Raw genomic sequence first — 21,104 nt, forward strand, 5'->3', positions numbered from 1 at the left:
GACTTCAACTACATATGGAAATAATTATTTATGAAAAATCTTGAACAAATAAATTTTACTACAATTTTTTCTATATTGGAGGTTTGTAGCTTCTATCAAGAAAATAATGTTCCATTTGCATTTGAAGGAATGTTAAACTAACAAAGGACAAAATAAATCACTCTAAATTACTGTAGAACTCTTCATTAATTCCTGTTAATTTTATTTATGTGTTACTAATTATTGATTTGTGTAACTTTCAGCACTGAGACCAATAAAATGGAATTTAAAACAACTCTGATATATCTTTTTTCCCAGAAACATTTTATAGAAAGCAGTAATCTCTAAAGGTGTCATTTTCCCCTAGAAACAATTCCCCAATGTAGCACATGCATTCACCTACACACATAGATCCACATATTCATTTACTCTTTCCATTTGAGATAGTGAAGATTATTTCTCAAAGGGAATAAAAATGATAGGCATATTAATGGATTAAATCTAAAGATATTTGAAAAGGATAGAGGAAAGATTCAGCGTTGAGGTAGAGCAAAGTAAGCATCACTTTTGAGTCACAGATTTTAAAAATGAGAAATATATTCATAAAGCAAAGAAAATAGACATTTTAGATAATTCTAATTGATGGATCGCTATCCAGCTGATTATTGTTATTTTACTATTTTCAAATAAAAGATTTCTTTCCTGATTTGTGCTTTTTTAATGATTAAAAAATAAATTTAAGTCAAGTAGCTGAGTCTATCAAACAAAACAGCAAATGTAATTTTTAAAAGGAAGAATTAATATGAAGGTTTGGAAGCATGTGGTAAAAACTATTGGGTTTAAATTCCATAAATATTATCTGAGTATTTCACTTTCCCTATCTTCCATTCCATTCTTTAGCTTTACAATTCAATTTCTGAAGATGAAGTATCTGTGTGAACACTTAACTATCCTATTAATTCCTTCACGTTTGAGCCTTCCCTCTCCTTGAGGCAATGTCTGTGTGTTATGTCTTACAACAGATGCATCTTATTATTTTCGTTTTGTGAAACATAGTTTCTGCGTTACATCATCATCATTTCTATGCCCCTGTCGGAGAAGGAAAATTTTACCTCTATCCTCTTAGTGTCCAAGTTGACTTTGAGAATTAAGTTGACATGAGATAGATTAATAGGAGAAAAGCACATACATTTAAGATGAGTTTTATGTGACACAAGAGTCGTGATAAAGAGGATTCTTGAGACCCAAATAAATGACAGAATCTACATGCTTTGTGTTAGGTTAAACAAAACGAGGCAATTGAGGAAATGTAAGTTATATGTGGAAGCTTAAAGAAGAAGAATAATTACTCTAAGAAAGTCTGTGCAGGATCCTCTCAGTTCTGACTGCCCATCAAAGAATAATTCATTTGTCTTGTAGAGGGAGGGCATCTTTCACACGGCAGTTTGATCTCCTGCTTTCAGGGAGAAAAGGGGGAGACTCAAATGCCCTTCCTACATCTGCTGTTTCTCAAGTGTCTTTAGGTCAAGGTGATTCTGGTACCAATGTAATATAGGGTGGGGCGACATATTCTGCCATCCTGCAAATTTACGCCCCACTTAAGAGACTAGTCTCTGCAAAGTAGCTAGGAACTTGCCTCCCCAAAGATTTCCATCAGGGCCTAAGTCAGTGACTTAAACCTTATAAACCCCCAATTAATATCAATTGATTTAAATAAGATCATAGCAGTTGAAATCTCCCTCGTGAACAGACTTGTAACATAAATATCAATAAGCGTTCAATTTATTTATTTTTGTTTAAGTTGAGCTTATTTACTGACTCATTAAACAAATCAGGGTGCTCAAAGCTGTCATACTCACTTGTAAAATAATAAGAAGGTCATGGATAACTCTGCTTCACATCAGCCTGCTGTCTTTTTTTTCTCCTTCTGAACAGTTTCTCTATGGGGCTACTTAAAGAGAAATGAGAGATGTATACAAATCACTGCTCTTTTAGAAAGCACCTTTATCAGCTCAGGTACCAGATTTAGCTCTGGCTTCAGTTCTGGGTACACAAAGGACTGGAGCCTGGCATCTCCTTCCGTCTCTCTTGGTCCCCTTCAACTTTTAGAATGATATATCAGAAACGTGGATTTTCAAAGTGCTGAATATCATTACACCATTCTTACCATGTCTCTGAACCTCATATAGTTTGATAAATTGAGGATAAAATTTACCTCTATCTTCAATTAAATTTTTCATGCAGTACTTTTCATCATGCCAGAAGGTCTAATTTAATTAAGGGTTTTTTTTTCAAGAAATTATATTACTTGCCTAACATCTTCCTTTCAGGAATCTCAAAGTGACTTATAGACATCTGGTGACATATTACTTGGAAACTTCTGTTCAAAGTGTTTGGTTCTGTTCCAAGGTAATTTTCAATGGAGAAACTAATTTATTTCATTGTAATACCGGCATTGACGTTATATAATAACACATAAAAGAATAAATAAGGAAATAAATAAACCAAACATAACCCCAGGCAAAAATTTCATTTTTGTAAATCTTAATACAATTTTGTTATATTATTACCATCTCAAATAGAATCTATATTTAGCTAAAGACAACCATTGAGATTTTTACATTATCTTCCCTAAAAAAAGATAATTAACTAAAAGGTTTAAAAATAGTTCATCATAAAAACAAATATTTGATTTTTTTCTACAAAATATATGAAACAATATTGAAGACACCCTCCATCATAATAATAAATTTTAAAGGTAGAATTAATTGTTCTGCTTTTTTTTTCCTACTCTTCAATCACCAGAGTCAAATTTCATCTAAATTGTCATAAGAAGCCTGTTATTATATGAGTATTAATAATGTTAGGAAAAGTTGGATCTTCTTTGTTTTCATTTTTTTCAAAACCTTAAAATGATACACTTGGCAACATGGTTTGAATATTTGTCCCCTCCAAATCTCATGTTGAAATGTGATCTCCAGTGTTAGACGTGGGGCCTGGTGGAAGGTGCACGGGTCATGGGGGCGGATTCCCCACACCAAGCCATTTTTGAGGAATCCACCCCCATGACCCATACACCTTCCACCAGGCCCCACCAAATGTATGTTGATGATCATTGAGAAAGACAACAGACTCAGTCTAATTTTATTTAATTCTTAGTAATTCTTGCCTTCCCCGTGGTAATGAGTGAGTTCTTACTCAGTTGATAAGACAGCTGGTTGTTTAAAGGAGCTTGGCATCTCCTCCTCTCTCACTCTCTGTCTTGCCATGTGACACACCTGCTCCTTGCCCCCCTTACCTTCACCATGAGTAAAATTTCCTGAGGCCTGTCCAGAAGCTGAGCATATGCTGGTACCATGCTTGTGCAGCCTGCAGAATGGTGAGCCAAAGAAACCTCTTTTCTTTATAAATTACCCAGCCTCGGGTAATTCAAAACAAACAAATACTCTTGCATTTACCACACTTACAAAAAAAAAAAAAAAAAAAAAAAAAAAAAAAAAAAAGCCTTGAATAAAACTCTGTAAGTAGAATGAATTTGTGGAAAGCTGTATTCAGATGTTATTTTCGTTCCACCTTATGGAGAGTTTTGGTGCTTCATTTTAAAAAAGCAGTCCATTAGCACCTTTTCCTTGTAATTATCTTTTTGTTGTGGTTTTATTGTTGTGCCGAAAGTAATCAAGGGATGTAAGAGTAAGGATATGCTTTTCCTGCTGACAATAAACAGTGACATTGTAATCTTATTTCTCATTCTGAAAATCATGTGACCTTTCTGTTATTCGTTAGAAACTTTCAAATAGCTGTTTTTTGTCTCTTACAGCAGGAACAATTACTCCAAGTGGCCTGAACATATTTGTAACTACAATTTTAAAAATTATTTTTGAGCAGTTCACTGAATCCTTTTTCTAATACCGTGCAAATATATGAATGAGATTACACTGGGGACATAGGTATAGTTTGTATATGTGCTTCCATCTGTCAGTGTTAACGTAATTATCCAGAGGAGCTGAAAACCTTGTTCCTCTGGATACTTTTAACTTTACATCCATCTTTTCTTGATTGTGTAGATCCCACAAGTTGAGATCAATACTACTTTCTGTCTATTTTATAATTGTCACTGCCCTGCACATTTTGCTGGCACTCGCAGTCTGGATGGTTAATTGAAATTGTTGTCAATTTGGGCAGCATTCAAGAGTGCATGTGGTTTATAGCTGCTGCCAAATTTTCCTGCATAAATGTTATGAAGAATCAATGTACCGTATTGGAGGGGAAATGATATTTGTTTGAAAATAGATGATTTTAACTCAGGATATTAACTAGTATTGAATTATCCAATTAATTGGATTAATAGTATAGGACTTGAAATCCATCAGACATTTTAAAAAAGAAATTCATAAAAGTTATATTTAAGCAATGATGATCATGATTCAGTGATAAAAATATTAATATTGTAAATGTACAGTCTGAAGGATAATTAACAATTTGGCAAAGAAAGAAGGCCAAATATATGGGATCAACCATATCGAAACAAAAGACTAAGTAAATTTTATTTAATTTTCAGTATATATCTGTTGTTTTATATGTATGTATGCATTTATGGTTTTGTTCAATCTCCAAAGTAAGTCCACAAGATAAAAGTTATTATCCCCATTTTACAGATGAAAAAACTGAGGACCAGTCACAGTCAATAAATCGATGAGCCATTGTTTAAATCCAGAGCTGTTGGGTCAGTGATTTTCCCATTTCAGTATGCTTCCTGATTATATGATGAATATGAAAACAGTATCATGTACTAGTAGAAGCAATAACATTAGCCACACATACTGAGCTATATCCTGGATTTTCCACTTATTGATCAATTTACCTCATATCTTTAATACTTAATAATCTTAACGATAAAAAAAAGCCACTATTATCGCTAAACATAACAATAACAGCAACAAAAAAATAAACCACATCATAGCATTTCTTCTTATTCACTCCTCCACAAAAAGACATTTAACACTAACCATGTGCCAGGCATTTTACTGTATACTTCGTGTACTGTGGTGAACGAAACACCTGTGGACTTTTCATTTCAGAATTTTAGTCTAGTAAGGGAAAACAATAAACAAACTTATTTAATTGCAGTTTCTCAAAGAATGATATGACCAATGAAACAGACTACTATGATGGGAGGAAGGGAGCAAAGGACCGATTTGGTTGATGTAGTCATATAATTCCTGCCATTTAGGTGGATACCAGAAGACCCAGAGTGAGGAGAAGAAGCCAGAATGCTGAGAAGTTCTGGACAAGAACTTAACACATAGTGAGAACTGCACAAGTTGAGGCTTTAGAGAGATCAAGTTTTGTGTTGTTGAGGAACTAATTACAAAGCCATTGTGGCTAGAACTTGTGGTATTGAGTTGAGGGGATTTAGAAACCAAATAAGGAGTGCAATAGAAAGCTATTAGTGAATATGAAGTAAGAAAGTGGCATCATCATGTATACATGTATGTTAAGAGCAAATCAAATTATCTGTAAGATAAGGAATAGAATGGAAGTAATAGGGCAATATGTAAAGGAGGGAGGAGATGGCTAATAAAAAGACTATTTTAGCAATAGTAAAGGCATGGCTATACATTGTACCTAGGTGGTAATAGAAAAGTTGGAGAAAAATGGGTATACTGGTGATATATTTTAAAGGTGTAATTGGCAAGACTTATAGACAAATTAGATGTGGTGCTAACATATATGAAGGTATACAGAATGATTATCAGTTTTTTGGCATACTATTAGAGAGTTTATAGAAACTGACATTTAATTATATATAAAGGGAATGAAATAGCTAGAAATAGAACTAGGAGGCAACAGTTACTTCATCTTTTCATTTCAGCACAAAGAGCTATCTCATTCCCTCATCTATTCAGTTATTCCTTTTTATTTCCTACATAAGATTCCCATATGTTTTCTGTTCACCTAAATCTTGACTGTTATTTCTCAAAATGATCAGATTACTATATCTGCAAACAAGAAGTTAAGTCAACACTCTCTATGATGTTTTCATTTTTATATCCAACATGGTGAGTGAATTTCTAGAATGTACCAATTTGTGGAAGCTAAAAATTAAAGCAGCTGAACTTAGGGAGATAGAGACTAGAACTGATGGTTGCTAGAGGCTGAGCAGGATAATGGGCATGGAGGGGCTTGGGAGGATGGTTAACGGGTACAAAAAATAGAAAAAAATTAATAAGCTCTGGTATTTGATAGCATAACAGGGTGGCTATAGTCAACTTAAATGCACATTTTTAAAGTAACTAAAAGAGCATAATTGGAATGTGTAACACAAAGGATAAATGCTTGAAAGGACAGATACTCCATTTGCCCTAATGTGATTGTTACACTTTGTACGCATGAATCAAAATATCTCACATACCCCATAAATATATACACTCACTATGTACTCACAAAACTTAAAAAAAAACTTTAAAAATATTTTAAAAAGTAAAAAAGAATACTAAATGTAATTTTTAATGGAGTCACTGTTTGTTTGTTATTTTTGAATTTTACATTTCAAGGAGTCATTTTTTGAGGCAAGTAGCTGAATATTCTGCTGAATCCTTTTAACAAATTAACTGGAGCCAGGATATAGCCCCAAACTAAGAGATTAATCAGAAACAAATAATGGACTCAAATTACGGAGATTAGGTTCAATACCACAGAGCAAGACTGACTATAAAAGCAGACAGTAAATGATCATATAAAATCAATTAATATTTCCATGTTGCAAACAAAGCACTTTGACATTTGTCATTCATTAATTTAATCTCTATAGTAACTGTTACTGAAGGATCTATTTGGAGACCAGAGGTAAATATTCTTATTCCACTATAAAGAGGCAGTAAAAGGTTGTGGTGTCTAACAGTGACTTAAATTTCTACGACTATTTCTTCTTTGATATCAGCAGTCACATCAAAATAGATTTAAGTAAAAGTAACAATTCTCTCTTGGCTATTTTTTAAAATTTTCTGAAAGACTTACAGCAGTCTCCCTTTATAATGGGTTAATAGTGGAAACAATACTATGAGCTGTGGCATTCTATTACTTTGACAATCATATCCTGGAGGAATGATAATCCTTTTACAGGGCTATTATCACCTCATTGCAACATGTAGTAAACAAGCCTTCTAAAAGTCAATGTACGTTCTTAGAGTTTATTGTACCTGACATGACACTCATCTAGCAAGAATATGCCTATGTCTCAATAATTAAAATGAATACACATTTCAAGCTCTAGTGCACAGATAAAAAAATTCATGGTTTATACATTGTCACCCCGTTCTCCTATATGCCCATAGCAGACATCAATAATTGATCTTGGCGTACTTTCCTGCTGAACCTACACTAGGCCTCACAATTTCTCTTAAAGAAAGAACTCTCCAGGCAGCTACTGACAATTGATTGAAGTTGGTGGTGAAATGCAGGTGATTTTCATTCTTCTTCTATAAGAGTCTATTTGTACCTTGCTTATACAGGAAGTGGCATCCATACATTACAGTAGCATTTTTGATATGTTTTATAATGTTAAAAAAGAGTGACAAATGAGAGTAGTATATTTCAAATAAACAGTCACAATAGATAATTTCTCAGGGAGCCAAAAATATGATTGTTGAGCTTTAGTTAGGATGAATTGTTAAGGATGTTGAATTATTTTTAGGGCAGTTTATTATTTTTTTCACATAGTAACAGGGTGAGATATGTCGCTATGAAATCTTTGTTTGAAAACAAGATCAGCGGGTCAAGCATAACTAAATAATTTTATCATATTGTTTTTGAATACTTAACAATGTAGTCAACAATTGCAGGCTTTTCTGAAGAGTACACAACAAAGACAGGACAAAGGTCCTGACCTCAAGAAGCTAAATCACCTAATAGGGTAGAACGTTTTGAGAGAAAGCAGCAACTTTATTTTACTTGAAAGCCTGTGAGGAATTAACAACAAAAAATAACTGCTGTCATTGAAAGTGTCAAGAAAAATTAATCATATCTAAATTGCATTTGTGGGTCTTTCTATTTCACCATATAAACTTATATGAAAGTTTTAATTTTTATTTAAAAGAAACTCCTAAAACCTTTATCATGATCTTGTTTAAAATATCACTATTTATAAAATGCTGTCAGTTTGAAGATACTTGAAGTTTCTTTCTTTTACATCTTTGGGTGCCTAAGCTTCTTGGTGGTATCTTAATAAAGTTAAAAGTTGTTTTTTAGATGAAAGACATATAATATAAAGACAGATAGATAGATAGATAGATAACAACCATTTCCTAGCATTTTAAATAGCCTTTTTTCAACAATTATTTGCTGTGAGACATCTCAAATGACTTAAATGATATCTTGTTTTCAGTTCAGTTTTCCTGATTATAAAATGAGAAGTTTGCCTTGAGTTACTTCTAAATGTCTATATCTGTTGTTGCTGAGTACCTTTAATTTTCAAGGTGTTTTTCTAGATCAAAAAACCTGTTTATTTCCGAAGCTTGTGGTCTTCAAGAATGAAGGTGTAGATTGACCCAAGGGTGGCAGTATCTCATAGCCTGAGAATGCACTCCAAGACCACCTAGGTCCTTCACAATGGGTTGCCCCCCGCATGTATGTTGAGTCGCCTATTAAAATCCTCCTTGTGTCTCTGAAGCCATGCCTGAATGTTTTCCTAGATTATGCATGGCTTTTTTTTTTTTTTCCCTACTGATTCTACTTCGCCATGATTTCCCAATACCCTGTGACAACCATGCCTTGCTTATCAACTCTCCTTTTCCTTAGTTGATGGTGTTACTTCCTTTACACTCCGATTCCCTAGGTCTTTGCCTATGAAGCACAGTCCTTTCAGCTGAGAAGTGGTGATTAGAAGATGCCGTATATACATAATTTAAAGGTATGGCTGTCAAGATGCTTAAATTCCAGTGAGGGATATTATACTCACAGTTATAACAGACAACTACAGTATAGAATAACAGGATATAAAATGCTGCCAGAGAAGCCTAGGGAAAGGAAAATATCAGCTCAGGTATAGAGACTGACTTCAAAGCAGAATGGAAAGACAGATGATATAATAATACACAAAACCTGTGTGAATGACTTAGGCTATTCTTTGATATGTACATTAATTTTTTAAAATTTATTTAATTATTTTGTTTTTTCACTACAGAGAGGCTCTCACTATGTTGCCCAGGCTGGCCTTGAACTCCTGAGCTCAAGCAATCTTCCCACCTCAGCCTCCCAATTACCTCCCAGGTAATTCCTCCCACCTGGAATTACAGATGTGAGCCACCATGCCTGGGTGACATGTGCATTACTCATCAAACCAAGTTTACCTCACTGTCATAAACACAACTCAAATTCATAACGTGTTTTGAAGTAAATGTTGATTAAAATTGAGAATTTTTTTAAAACCTAGCTGTATGACCAGGGGATAATATTTTCTCTGAAGCAGAAAAATTACCGTATATCCACATCATAAGGTTTTAAGTATTAATTAAAGGGGTGCACATCAATCTTCTAGAGTAGAACTTGAAACAAAAAAGAAATGCCAGTTTTTTACTTTCCTCGCTAATGCAGCACTGAAATGTATCCGTATAGATTTTCTCATATCTGCCGCATTGAGGAAAATAAATACATTCTGCTATCAACAAGAAAAGATAATCCCAGTGAGGACTGTGTACAGATTTTGTAAACAATCAAATACCAGGTACCAACTTGTATGCTCTACGTATGAGAACAGGTTCGGGAAAGAAAATAAGCTCCTGTCTCCGCACATAAGACACATATAAATTGTCCAAAAGGTCAACTTTACAGACATTCTTTTGAATATTTATTTTCATGGCTTTTGAAAAAAAAGGAACCAAGTTCATGAAACTAATTGTATTCTTCCATTTATTTTATTTTAACAACGTTTAAACCTACCCTTTCACCTAAAATTGTACTCTTTAGACATAAACCTTACAGAACCTTATGTACAGAAGAAACTGTGGGCTGGAATGGTTAATCAATCACTTTTTATACTAGGAAATAAATAAAAGCAAGCTACCTGTCCATCAAAAATATTGAATGTATACATTATGATTTAATCACCAATAGAATTAGCAGTGAAATGAATAAATTATAGATGTATGTAAAATGCGATTGAATCTGTCAAATAATATTAGCAGAAAAATAATCAAGTTGTAAAGAGATCTATACGGTATGATCGATTTTATATAATGTATAGAAGATCTATATAATTTTATACATATATAAAATATATAAAATGTATTACAAAATGTATAAAACATATAGTTTAAGGATTATATAGACATATGCACTAAAAGTATAAGGAAATGTATGGAAAAAGTCATATCCGATTCAGAATCAAAATTACTTTGAGGTTAAGTTGATCAGAAAAAAATATCAGAAGGCTTGAATTCTATTTTAATGTTTTCTAAGCAAAGTGGTGGGTTCTACTATTGATTTAATTTGTATTAAGTACAACAATTGAGTTAATTTTATTCTTTTTTAAAACTTCATACTTAAATACTAATATAGTACAAGGACACCTTTAATTTAAAATGATGGATGTATATTTTTTTTTAGTTGAAATCATGACACAGCCATAACAGGCTGAATCAGAGTGCAGGATGTGCTGTGATACCCTTTACCAGCAAATGCATTTACCCCTGGGTGCAGTACCTGTTGTCTGCGAATGGATTATACCTGCAACCTCCTGTGGATAATTATGCTTGGCCAATAGGAATCCGTATTTTCAGTAACTGCCTGGGAGGTTTGACTCTCCCACACTGAGAGAGCCCTTAACTAATGACTGAGTAATGTCAGGGTAGAGTTTCCAGTCCTCTCCTCTCTGGGTAGAACAATCTCTGCAGGAGGAGATTCCAATGAGGATGTGGAGTACGCAACTCATCCGAGTAGAGGTGATAGATCTCAGATTTCAGAGGAATATCTGGAGATTTGCCCTTCTAAGTCATCAGTATATAGATGCCATTAAAGGAAGTGGATGGAGAAATGCACAGGAATTGAGCCCAAGGGCACTCAAGGGAGCAGAGGCTGGGTGAATGCAGAAAATGCAGTAACAAATACCAAGAAGACAAGGGAGTGAGGCAGAATAAGATCCAAGAGAGGGTGGTGCCCAGAAGTCCAAGTGAAGAAACCATAGAAGAAGGAATAAATAATCAGCTGGGTTAAATGCTACTACTAGATGGAATAAAAAGAGATGTTGTAATTAATTATTGATGACTTTTCAATAGCTTTGTTCTCTTGCTAAAGATAAAGACCTTGTAGGGTTGAAGTGTGAAAGACAATGTAAAGACTACAAAAATAATTATTCGAAGATTTTTTCCCATTTTTATTTTTTTTTAATTTTTCTTACCTATGAAGTGATGTGAAGAAATAAGGCAACCATTGAAGAGAATGTAAAAAGTGCGGAGTCAAACGTCTTTTGTTTGTAAGATGGAAAAATATATTGCATGTTCAAAAAATGCTAGGAGTTTCTCTGCAGAGAGGGAACAACTAATGATTCAGAAGTGAGGACTAATGTCAGAGCTTTAGTAAAAAGGAAGAGTAAAGAGGTGTGTTTTAGTGAGGGAAAAATGTGTTCATTCATTAGGAAAAGAAAGGCAGAATTTATGGGTATAAATGAATATACAACTTCAAATTTAGTGAAGGGAGAGCTGAGAAGCCATATTCCAGCCCTATTCTGTTTTCTCCCAGGAGGACAAGAAGGGGCTAGATATCAGAGAAGAGAGAAAACCAGCATGAATAGCTGAGCAGAAGGGTAAATTGACAAGAGAAAGAGAAAGAGATTAAAAGCCACAGTGAGATTTGTACTCGTGAAATTAATGGGAGACCAGTCAGCATGGCTGTGTGTATTTCCACATTTACCTGAGAATGTATGTGCTGAGTAGGCGAGAGAATTTTCATTTCAGTGTAGAGGTGGTTTTGACAAGTAAATACAAAAAAAGCAACGGTAGGACAAAGGACTTGAAAATGTATACAAGATACTGATTATAATGATAGACATTGCATCAAAAATAGGTGAGGAGGGATTTGAGGAAATAGTGGGGGTATTGATTGAATCATTGGAATGGAACCTTAGAAAATTTTCTGAGTAGTAGTTTAAGAAGAATGTCTGAATTGATGAATGGAGATGAAGGTGTTGTTGATGAAACAGTTTTGCGTATGATCATGCTATTGAATGAGTAAGGTAGGGAAGAACACAGTATTATTGGAGGGGAGGAGGTTTAGAATCTCAGATGTCCGCGTATTTTAAACATTATGTGGATATTGAAATGATCAAAAATTAATTCAGCCATCTGATGAAGAAAAATAAAAAGACAAAGCGAGCTTAATACTAAAATCTAAATCATGGGAGAGAGTGTTGCCTGGAGTTACCTAATGATTGCAATGGAAAGATAAGAGTGTATAATATTTTTAAATATCTTTTTGACTGGTATGCTGCCTCATACCTGTAATCTCAGCATGTTGGGAGGCCAAGGCAGGCGATTGCTTGAGCCCAGAAATTTGAGACAAACCTGGGCAACATGGCAAAAACATCTCTCTACAAAAAATACACACACACACACACACACACACACACACACACACACACACACACAAAGTTAGCCAGGTATGATGGCACGCCTGTAGTCCCAGTTATTTGAGAGGCTGAAGTGGGAGAATCACTTGAACCCGGGGGATCAAGGCTGCAGTGAGGTAAGATTGCACTACTGCACTCCAGCCTGGCTATAGAGTGGACCCCTGTCTAGGAAAAAAAAAAGCTACACACACACACACACACACACACACACAGAGTTATATATACACACACACATAGTTATATGCATATATATAAATATATATATATAAATAAATATATATAAATATATATATATATATATATATATATATATATATATATATATATATATATGAACTGAAGGATTCAACGTCCATCTATCTGACGGTGGCAGGTTTTATCCCTCTCATTATTTAACAGTGTAAACTGATGAGTTGGAGGACCAACAGCTGCCTGTTTCTGTAGTGTCTTCTTTTTTGTTATTGTTGTTGTTGTTGTTTGTTGTTGTTGTTGAGGCGGAGTCTCGCTCTGTCGCCCAGGCTAGAGCGCAGTTGCCGGATCTCGGCTCACTGCAAGCTCCGCCTCCTGGGTTCACGCCATTCTCCTGCCTCAGCCTCCCGAGTAGCTGGGACTACAGGCGCCCGCCACCTTGCCCGGCTAGTCGGCTAGTTTTTGTTTGTTTTTTTGTTTGTTTGTTTGTTTGTTTTTGTATTTTTTTAGTAGAGACAGGGTTTCACTGTGTTAGCCAGGATGGTCTCGATCTCCTGACCTCGTGATCCGCCCGTCTCGGCCTCCCAAAGTGCTGGGATTACAGGCTTGAGCCACCGGGCCCGGCCGTAGTGTCTTCTTAAACATGCATTTTCCATTCGTTTTAAATAAATATATATATAACTATGTGTGTGTGTGTATATGTATGTGTTTATATATATGGAGAGAGAGATTGTAAAACCCCATACACACACACACACACACACACACAATTTTTTTCCTCAAAACATAAAGACATAAAATTAGAAAGGAACTAGCAATTAGGAAGATATTTGTAACAAATATAACTAAATGTTGGTAAACTTAATGTATAAAGAATGTATACAAGGACACATGCAAACTTGCAAGAAAACATTACATTCAATTAGAAGTAGATTTATTGAGATACTCAAAGAGGCCATGTGCATTGCTAATAAATAAATGAAAAAAAATGCCCCACTTGAAATGAAATAAAAATTATAAAGTTACCAAAACATTAAAAATGACAATTCTCAACCTTCTTCCAAGTGCAATGAAATAATCGTTTTATCTGAGGTGGCCATTGCACATTTTTAAAAACCAATGTGGTCATATATAGAAAAAGTAAGTATACTCATAATTTTTGCTCTAACTCCAAACATTTCTCCTAAAAAATCAGTGGTTCAAAGATTTATGTTCATAGGTATTCTTCAAAACCTTATTTACAATGAAGAATAAGTGAAAATCATGTAAATATTGAGATGGCTGTAGCAAAAGGAATAGGTTTTGTAGATTTACTCTTTAGGCACAAAGTTAGAGAACAGAAAACATGATTGTACAGAGTTTTACTGTTATACATTGTTGTACTCATGGTTGAGTCAACTTGTGGGAGAGAAAGAGAAATAAAAAGAAGTGAGGCTGGGCGCAGTGGCTCACACCTGTAATCCCAGCACTTTGGGAGGCCACGGCAGGTGGATCACCTGAGGTCGGGAGTTTGAGACCAGCCTGGCCAGGATGGTAAAACCCCATCTCTACTAAAAATACAAAATTAGCCGGGCATGGTGGTGTGTGCCTGTAATCCCAGCTACTCAGGAGGCTGAGGCAGGGAGAATCCCTTGAACCCAGGAAGCGGAGGTTGCAGTGAGCCAAGATGGTGCCACTACACTCCAGCCTCGGCAAAAAGAACGAAACTCCATTTCAAAAAAAATAAATAAAATAATAATAATAATAATAATAATAATAATATATAACATTTTCCCAGTTTTCCTGAAAGGAGACTTGTGTTTCTAATAATCTATTTATAAATTATCTTATCTGTTATTACTATTGAAAGCACTGAATGCTACCTAAGTACTTTTTCTCTCTCATTCTAACTTAAAAAGCCTTGACTTTTGTATGCCCTCCATAGAGGACCTCGCATAGTGCCACACACCAAAGTTTCCTTTAAGACTTTGAATATATTGCTTGAAGAAATAAACTAGCAGCTGCTTCAATAAAGCCAGGTTTTGTTAGGTGAAGACAATTGCAGCTTTTTTTATTTAAAATATATTAACATATTCTAACAATAGTTGAAACCATCTAAGAATGTCTATAGGCAGTTCCTAGTTGCTTATAGTTTAACTTTTGAAAATGCTGCCCACTAAATTACCTCAGGCATTTTGAGGAAGTTATGAGTTGTTTGCAATTTTCCAGTCTTACACCATGACTTAGGTTTCAGGGTTTCCCAAAGGTTGCTGACAGGTTGTTTTTTGTTTGTTTGTTTTCAGTTGATTAGTTTTAACAGAAACACATAGAGGATATTCTTTTTTTAAAAAAAAATTCTGTTTCTTTATTATTTTTTATTTTACTTTAATTTCTGGGATACATGTGTAGAATATGCAGGTTTGTTACATAGGTATACATGTGCCATGGTGGTTTGCTGCACCTGTCAACCTGTCATCTAGGTTTTAAGCCCCACATGCTTTAGGTATTTGTCCTAATACTCTCCCTCCCCTTCCCCCACCCTGCGACAGACCCTGGTATGTGATATTCTCCATATGGAGGATATTCTAAACGAATAATTTAGTGTTTTTGAAACTGCTGCAATTACTATAGTTCAAGGAATATTGGTTCACTTCACGAAGAAAAAAATAAACAATAAATATTTCAGTACCAAGAAATTTCTGTTAGCTTTTATTATTATTTAACCCATACGAAATTGTTATTTATGAAAATTTAAATACAGATCTGGCACGTCAAAATGCTAATTATCCTCATTAAATGTTTAAATGATTTTTATTGCTGAATGATAAATTATTTTTCATCAAATATTTTAAGATTCAAGCCACTCATCTCTTCCTTCATATTTGCTCTGAGACATCATCTATGGTATTATTATCCTATATACTAGGCAAAATTCAGTTAATGCACAACCTTCTACTTTTGCCATAAACTAATTGGAGAAGTTTTGTAAAATACTTTGCCTGAAGACAGTCATAAAGGGTTGCATCTGGGGCTATCAATTCATTCAAATGAAAGGCCTACAAATACTGCGGAGTATATTCTCACCCATCATTGTGACAGATACTAAGTGAGATAAAGACCACAACCTGTCTGGAGGATTCGAAGTCCATCTATCTGACGGTGGCAGGTTTTATTCCTCTCATTATTTAACAGTGTAAACTGATGAGTTGGAGGACCAACAGCTACCGGTTTCTGTAGTGTCTTCTTAAACATGCATTTTCCATTCATTTTAAATAGGTCTGTTATTTTTCCAACACATTGGACAATCTAACATTTGTTTTTCTTCAGTTAAACTGACATAAGGTCCAGGAAATTTTCTATGTTCACGTGACACAGCTGCATTCTTAAAAATGGGACAATTGTCAGAACAATTAAATTTTCCACTCAATAAGGTAGCACCTAGTTTTCCCCACAAGCTATTATGGAAATAATTTCTTCTTTATTTTGTTTCCCCTGAAGTCATTCTACCAAGGACAGGGCACAGAACGTGAAAGGTGGAAAAGTTTTAGAAGTGAAGCATTTTGATGCCCTCATAAAGGGAGGAAAGGGAGATGAGGCTGCAAGCAAACTGGGAATTGGTTCGAGGTCAGCCAGCTGCTAGTAGGAGCTCTGAGGAATCTGACAGCAGCCACAGAATTTCAGTCCACTGTTCTATTTTCCTGACATGCTGTGTTGTTATAGTTCTGCCTATGAATCAGTTCCTTTTCTCTTTCCAGCCACCCATCAGTACATGTTGTGTGTGTATGTGTTTGTGCATGTTATGTATTTATATATATGTGAGTACAAACACAAAGACACAGATACATATGCACTTGTTTTGGTACCTTACCAATTTGACATTGAGGAAATATTTAATATGTTTTCTAAAGAAGCCACTGTTATTTTGAAATGACTTGTATTTAATCTTGCCTGAAGGGCTTTACATAAAGAGTAGTGGATGACAGTGGTTCTCCAGGAGAAAAATAGTCTGGGGGGACACTTGAAAGGGTAGAACTAATTCCAGTTTCATTTGTCATTATTATTGATGTTAATACAATTTTGAGGTGATAACAAATTAGGAAGCAGTGTAGAAACAAATAAAGCCATTTCTATAATTCAAAAAGTATTAGATGAAGTATTTTATTACAGAAAAAATATAAAACATAAAACAAAGGCTTTAGTAATTGGGATATGGAAATTTCTCCTTTTCTCCTTGCCAAGTCTCTATTGAGTTTTCAAAAGTGACTTACAACAATATAACAGTATCTGTATAATAGAGACACAGAAAATAATATGTAATTGTAAAAAAAAAAATTAAGGAAAACGTCTTATGTCATAACGCCTAAGCGTAGGCTCTTAAATCAGGAAACACTGAATTATTAGAATTAATGTAATAGTATTTACACACACAAGCACACACATATACAAGACACCCCCAACACACAGACAGTTATGCATATTTTATTTTTAGTTTGAAAAGTAACCAATGTCCTTTTAGAGTGCCTGAAAAGTTGCAAATAAATACATCAATTAGGAGAAAACTATCCAAAGTATTGAATAACATGACTGTAAATGTAAACTACTTGCTTCTATTAATTATGCATGGTCAGCATGCTTTTATATGGCTTCATAGTCTACGTGAATTATATTTTCTTGTTTGATCCTCCCAATGGAATTGTGAGATTGGGCAGAAAGAAAACTGAAAATCACTGAAGTTCAGGTATTACATAGCTAGAAAGTGACAGAAATATTGAACCCAGATTTTCCAGTTTTCATGTTTTTTATACTACATCAATGTTTCCCAAGGTTAGGTCCCTGGACCAGTAGCATCAACATCACTCCAAACTTGATAAAGATGCAAATCCTTGGCTGTCAAGTCAAACTTGGGAGGTGGGGTTCAGCCATTTGTATTTTATTTAAATTATTTATGTATTTATTTATTTTTTTAAGATGGAGTCTTGCTCTGTTGCTCAGACTGGAGTACAATGGCGCGATCTCAATTCACTGCAACCTCCGCCTCCCAGGTTGAAGCAGTTCTCCCACTTCAGCCTCCAGAGTAGCTGGGACTACAGGCGTGTGCCACCACTCCTGGCTAACTTTTGTATTTTTAGTAGAGACAGGGTTTTGCCATGTTGACTAGACTGCTCTCAAACTCCTGACCTCAAGTGATCCACCCGTCTCGGCCTCCCCAAGTGCTGAGATTATAGGCATGAACCACCACGCCTGGCCTAGCCATTTGTATTTTACAAAGTTCTCTAGGTGATTCTGATGCACACCCAAGTCTGAAAACTTATTTGATTTGTCAAATAAGTACCCTTTTATCCAAATTCATTCTATTGCCTTATGGAAGCAGTGTAGGGATAAAATTCAGTCCAGTGTAAAATGTTTCAATATGTGATATGTTCTAATGTAGAGTTGGTTTAGTTTTTTATTGATTTTGTTTAAATAATTATTTTTCATTTATTTTGTGTAGATTTATTTCTTTCACATACAAGACTTCCTAATATTTGGAAACACTTACACCTTCACCACTGTTGCCATCCTTTCCAAATTGAAAATTAATACCTGTGACATGAGAACCAAAGAAAATATTTTAATTAAAATTTTCTTGGAAAGCAGGTGTATTTGTTTCCCATTGCTGCTAAAACAAATTACTACAAACTTAGTGATTTAAAACAGATCTATTCTGTTACCATTCTGGAGGTCAGAAATCTAAAATCAAGATGCCAGAAGTTCTGTGTCTGCCGGAGGGTGAAGGGGAGAATCCATGTCCTTTTCCAGTTTCTAAATCATGCTGCCTTTCTTGGTTAGTAGCCTTTTCCTCAAATCCCTCCAACCACTTGCTTCTCTCATCATTGTCCATCTCCTGCTACCACAGATTCTCCTGCTTCCTTTTACAGCGGAACTTTGTAATGATCCAGGATAAACTCTATCAACATATTTAATTTATTCACATCTACAGAGTCCCTGTTACCATGTAAAGTAATATGTTCATAGGTTTTAGGCATTGGAACCTGGACATCTTTGGGCATGAGGAGGTGCATTATGCAGCCGACCACACCAGGGTAGGTGTGGTTGATATTATTTGACAATGATACTTCAGTATCAATTTAGGGCAGGAAGTCAGAGGCAACAGAAACCAACAACTGTAGTAGTTTCACACAGTAGAGAAACTCAGGTGAAACTGAAGTCAGAAATACCTAAAGACAAATGGATTCGTGCCAGTGAGCTAAGGAACATTATGTGATACTTTTTGCACTGTACTGTAATTATTTGTCTACTAGTCTGTCTTATTAAACTCCTAACACTGTTAAGAGACACCCACATTTCCTTCAGGAGTTTTGCAATTTCTGACTAATCTCCATGTCCAACGACTAATAACCCCTCAGTAAAATTTAGTTAGATATTAATGTCACATAAAATGAAATTTTTTCACTTAAACAGTCATGGAATGTTAGTAAAAGACAGTTTATTACTATTAATCTGATTTGTTTTGCTTAAAAGTTTGTTTTTGTGTTTGGTTTTACAGATTTTTTTTTTGAATAAGGAAAGTCATAAAATATGCTAGCTGTTTAAGATTCAATAATATGCATGAGATATACCAAGGCTGGTGAAAAAAAAAATGAGCATAAAAACTTGGAAGAGTTAAACTTTGTAAAATTAAGGAAGAATTACATTAGAATGCCAATTGAAAATAGAAACCTGAATGTGAAATGTAGCATGTATTCTTTAAAGCAATGACAGTAGAAAATCTATTGGACTATATCAGAATAAGATGTAAACTTTAGCTCTGAAATTCATATTGTTATGAGAAAACAACAATCTAATAAAGAAGAATATATCATTATTCTTTATTATTGAAGATTTATTTGGAGAGACATCAAATATTCATAAATTCTTCACTCCCTTCATTTTAAAACTAGGAATCTAAGGCCTGGAGATAACGTGTATTCTGAATTGTTTAAATGAATAAATGAAAAACAACTGATTTATAGGAAACTTACCAAAACAGACAAGTGGGAAAAGCAAAATTTTCCTGGCGTTGACATTTTTCACCTTTGCTATATTTTGTGAGATGATATAATGACACAACCATATTTAATGCAGCAGTTTTTATTGCTCCTTTGTAGACAATTGTTCCAATAACTGTTTACTATTGCTGGCATCATAGGAAGAAAATTGTATACCTCAGCTGTTGTCCTCCCTGTGGCTGTAATGAAGTCCCTGTAGTAATCTAATTGTATCGACTTAGCAGGAAAGTGGAATTATAATTGACAATATAGAGCCAAGCAAATTGCACTATCAGAAGAGACATGCTGACTTAAGTCCCGTTGACATGAATGTCAAAAGTGCTTTTTATAATGGCTAAAGTTTATTTTCTCTAAATTATTAAACTTTCAATTTTTTTGAGTTCTTTGTAGGTTCTGGATATTAGCCCTTTGTCAGATGAGTAGATTGCAAAAATTTTCTCCCATTCTGTAGGTTGCCTGTTCACTCTGATGGTAGTTTCTTTTGCTGTGCAGAAGCTCTTTAGTTTAATTAGATCCCATTTGTCAATTTTGGCTTTTGCTGCCATTGCTTTTGGTGTTTTAGATATGAAGTCTTTGCCCATGCCTATGTCCTGAATGGTATTACCTAGGTTTTCCTCTAGGATTTTTATGGTTTTAGGTCTAACATTTAAGTCTCTAATCCATCTTGAATTAATTTTCGTATAAGGAGTAAGGAAAGGATCCAGTTTCAGCTTTCTACTTATGGCTAGCCAATTTTCCCAGCACCATTTCTTAAATAGGGAATCCTTTCCCCATTTCTTGTTTCTCTCAGGTTTGTCAAAGATCAGATGGCTGTAGATGTGTGGTATTATTTCTGAGGACTCTGTTCTGTTCCATTGGTCTATATCTCTGTTTTGGTACCAGTACCATGCTGTTTTGGTTACTGTAGCCTTGTAGTATAGTTTGAAGTCAGGTAGCGTGATGCCTCCAGCTTTGTTCTTTTGACTTAGGATTGTCTTGGAGATGCGGGCTCTTTTTTGGTTCCATATGAACTTTAAAGCAGTTTTTTCCAATTCTGTGAAGAAACTCATTGGTAGCTCGATGGGGTTGGCATTGAATCTATAAATAACCTTGGGCAGTATAGCCATTTTCATGATATTGATTCTTCCTATCCATGAGCATGGTATGTTCTTCCATTTGTTTGTGTCCTCTTTTATTTCACTGAGCAGTGGTTTGTAGTTATCCTTGAAGAGGTCCTTTACATCCCTTGTAAGTTGGATTCCTAGGCATTTTATTCTCTTTGAAGCAATTGTGAATGGAAGTTCATTCAT

General features: G+C 34.8%; 1 protein-coding gene across 2 annotated transcripts in view; it reads left to right on the plus strand.

The window, feature by feature from the left end:
• SGCZ (sarcoglycan zeta) overlaps nt 1–21,104 on the plus strand; it is a 1,195,959-nt gene that overhangs the window by 653,198 nt on the left and 521,657 nt on the right. Inside the window, exon 1 of one of the 2 annotated variants that reach the window (XM_050802182.1) lies at nt 8,749–9,246. The exons of the other annotated variant lie outside the window; for it this stretch is intronic. The gene's annotated coding sequence lies outside the window, so the exon portion shown is untranslated. Of the gene's footprint in view, nt 1–8,748; nt 9,247–21,104 lie in introns of those variants that run through there. 2 annotated transcript variants of the gene reach the window in all.

Source organism: Macaca thibetana, chromosome 8 (genome assembly GCF_024542745.1).
Source record: "Macaca thibetana thibetana isolate TM-01 chromosome 8, ASM2454274v1, whole genome shotgun sequence".
Classification (NCBI taxonomy): Eukaryota; Metazoa; Chordata; class Mammalia; order Primates; family Cercopithecidae; genus Macaca; species Macaca thibetana.